The sequence below is a fragment of the Muscardinus avellanarius genome (assembly GCF_963383645.1).
Source record: "Muscardinus avellanarius genome assembly, chromosome: 9".
Lineage (NCBI taxonomy): Eukaryota > Metazoa > Chordata > Mammalia > Rodentia > Gliridae > Muscardinus > Muscardinus avellanarius.
The window spans coordinates 74,018,731-74,022,453 of record NC_137795.1 but is presented as its reverse complement, the minus strand read 5'-3'; positions in this window follow the sequence as shown (position 1 = coordinate 74,022,453).

Here is a 3,723-nt window from a genome sequence, read left to right as displayed (position 1 = left end):
ACAAAAAAGTTTTTTTTCCTCAGCTGGCCTGAAATTCCTCCTGTACAAGTGTCAACTCCAGAAGAATCCTGTTAAATTGTGCATGTGTAAAAAAGATTTCAGGGGGAAGCTCCCCATTCCATTACCTCTTCTCCCAGACTTCAGAAAAACCTTTACTATAGATTACTCCCACCAATCTGCTAGGCAAGAGCCTTTTCTGATGGTTTGTTGCTTTATTGTATTCAGTATATGTTCCTAGCTCTCTTGCCTCAAAGAGAGAGAGAGAGAGAGAGAGAGAGAGAGAGAGAGAGAGAGAGAGAGAGAGAGAGAGAGAGAGAGAGAGAGAGAGAGAGAACAACAACAAAACCCCAGAGTTCTCTGTCCAATATGTGCCTTCAGCTCTATGCCTACTCACCTCTTCACGAGCAAGTATCATCATTTCTTCTCTCTTCCATCCTCAGTAGCCAAGTTTCCTCCACCATCTTTATTCCCAGGGTCACCAAGAACATCCTAGCTGGCAAATGTGATGCCATTTCTCTGTCCATGGACGGCCTGACTTCTCTGCATCACTTGGCATGTTCATCTCTCACTCTCCTGGCTATGTTCGTGTTCCTTGGCTTCCATGATACCCTGAGTATCTGGATTCCTCCTATTTCCCGGGCCAGATCTTTTTCATCTCCTTTTCAGGTGTCATTGTTTTTCTTTCTTAAACATTGTTGCTAATCCTTAAGGAATCATCCTAGGCCATTCATACCTCTTTTTGATATCCTCTCCTTGGGAAATCTCATACCAGATATATAGCACTGATAGCCATATTAGGGACTCTACTAAGTGTGTTGGCACCTTTGTAAAAACCTACAATAAAATACCTCTTTCTTACTTAATATCTACTAGATGATGCTTATGACACAGAGATACATCTATGACATCTATGATGTCAATCTTAGATAGGGTGCTTCTGTATAGTACCCAACTAACACAAATGGTATTGTTATCAAATATGCACCTTAGTTCCAGATATAATAGTGAACACTGAAGATTAACTATGTGTCAGGCACAGCTCTCAGCATTTAACATACATTTTCCCATTTAATCTACAACCCTAGAAGGTAGATACTATAATTATTCCAATTGTACAGGTGATAAAACTAAAGTACAAGAAGATTGAGTAATTTTTCCAAGGCAATGGAATTTATAAGTGCATAACACAATACCACCTACTGAAGAATTCTTGTGTGACATCTCTTGGGACCTCAAACTCAGCATGAACAAAGCCAAGCTCATCATTCTTTACCAAACTTTCTCTTCCTCCTGAATTCTCTGGACATTGATCTTTCATCTGATCTTCATCCACCATCGGTTGTCAATCTTTCTTACCAAATTTCTCTATTGTCATCTTCGATGATACTTGCCATCTTCCTACTGATATTCATGAATCAGAAGGCTAGAATGGAAGATTTCTACTAGAATATAAGCTCTATGACCTAAGAAAATTTATCTTTCTCATTGTTATATCTCCCATGTCATGAATAGCTCTTGGCACACAATAAGGGTTAACAAGTATTTATGGAATAATGAATTCAGATCTGAACTTGCCTTTCATTTCTTCCCTTTGCCTTTCATTTGACACCTCTAGGTCCTGCCAAGTTCCTGCCCTGTGGTACCTCAGCACATGGTCTAAGCATTTATTACAACCAGTCCGAATCTCCCTTGAGGGACCGAGACTCTGTCTCTTCTATTTATTATTTAAACTCTAAAACCCTGCGCAGTGGCTGGCACAGATTCAGTATATATTTATCGCACAAATTAACAAATGGATGCATGAAGGGTTGCAGATCTCCACTTCTCTGCTCCAGCCATTTCACTGTTCACCTGAGTCACTGCAGAAGCCTTCTAAGTGGATGGATTATGTCCAGTATTGCCCTCCTTCCAAATCACTTTCTGTACTTCCGCCAAAATGAGCTTTCTAAAACCAAACTTGATGATGTCTCTGCCCTATTTAAAACCCCTGAATGCCTCCCTAATGTTCTTTGGATAAAATCTAAACTCCATATAGTTTATAAAACCACTTGCATCTTGGGCCCTCTGCATTCTTGGCATGTAATCCATTTTCAATCCCTGTTTACTCTCTAACCATGCTGAATATTTCCCCTTACCATGAACAAGCTATGTCCTATCTTTGCCCAGAGCTTTGCTTCTTGCCTTGGCCAGATCATTGATTCCTGGTCACCCTCCCTCATGTTTAACTATGTGTTCTTTCCAGGAAGATGTCACTGACTCATCAGGTCTGGGTCAGGTGCACATGCTGTGTTCTTCCTCTGCCATAGAAATTATCAGCACATAGTGTTTTTAATTGTCTACTTTTTCTATCTTCCCTTCTTTAGTATAAGATGTATGGAGACAAATATGGCTTCTATCTAATTTGATTTTCACAAAACTCTCTACAGTGCCTAGCACCTGGTAGGTCCTCAGAATATATAGGTTGGCTGCATAATATTCTTTTTCTCGCCAGCTCAAAATAGTTTATTAAACTAAATCCCTGTCATGCTGGATAGCATAAGAACCTAGAACCAAAAGAAGGGGTCAGAGAGGAGAAATAAATTAGAAGGGATTGAGTATTAGTTTAAAGGCAAAGAGTTCTGGTTTGAAATGAGAGTGGATTAGGTACTAGCATTCAAGAAGACACTGCTCAGGAGTCAGTGTCCACGGGATATGACCTCAGTAACCACAGCCAGACAGGGGAGGGTGAGAGTTGCTGAGAACTTGAACTTAATCTTAAGGCAGGAGACTCTGGAAACAGGCCTGCCTGTCATTTCTGAGAAAAAGTCCAGCACACACAGGTCAAAGAGAGGACGGCAATCGCTATTAATAGTATCTGTTGCATGCATGAATAAATAAGTGGATGGATGAATGAGTGCAGATTTCTCCAATTCACTGGAAAATGCACTCTGGAAAGGCCTGTGAGAGAGTAACCCGTCTTTTTTTTTTATTGGTTCATTGTAGTCATATATCAAGATGGTAGAAACATACATGCACACATCACTCATTTAGCCCTTTCCCAACTCCCACCCCATTCCCTTTTCTTCCTTCTTTATGTTTGATTTAGTGATCAACTTAGATTTGTTTATAAATGTACATTATGTACATTAGGGAATTTCCCTCTTTCCCCTCCCATCTCCCTCAGTTGCCTCACTTTATTTGCTCATCTGTAGTTTTTCCTTCTTCATCTAGAGTTCCTCCTATGACCCATTTTCTCCCCACCTTCTGCATATTAGGGAGAGCATCTGATTTCTTATTTTTTGTGACTGACTAATCTAACTTAGCATAATGTTCTTCAGTTCCATCTATTTCCCTGTAAATGACATAATTTTGTTCTTCTTTATGACTGAGTAAAATTCCATTATGTACATATCTCATAATTTCATAATTCATCTACTGATGGACATCTTGGCGGGTTCCATAGTTTAGCAATTGTGAACTGTGCAGCTATGAACATAGATCCTCATTCATTAGTATGGTAATTTGGTTTCCCTTCTTTTGGGTAGATAACCAAAAGTGGTATTGCTGGATCATATGGTAGGTTTGTTCCTATTCTTCTGAAGGTCTTCCATACTGTTTTCCAAAGCGGTTGCACTAATTTGCCACTTCCCACCAAAGATGTATTAGACTTCTAACATCCCCACATCTTTGCCAGCATTTGTTATTGTTTGTGTTTTTAAAGATTGCCATTCTAGTTGGAGCTAG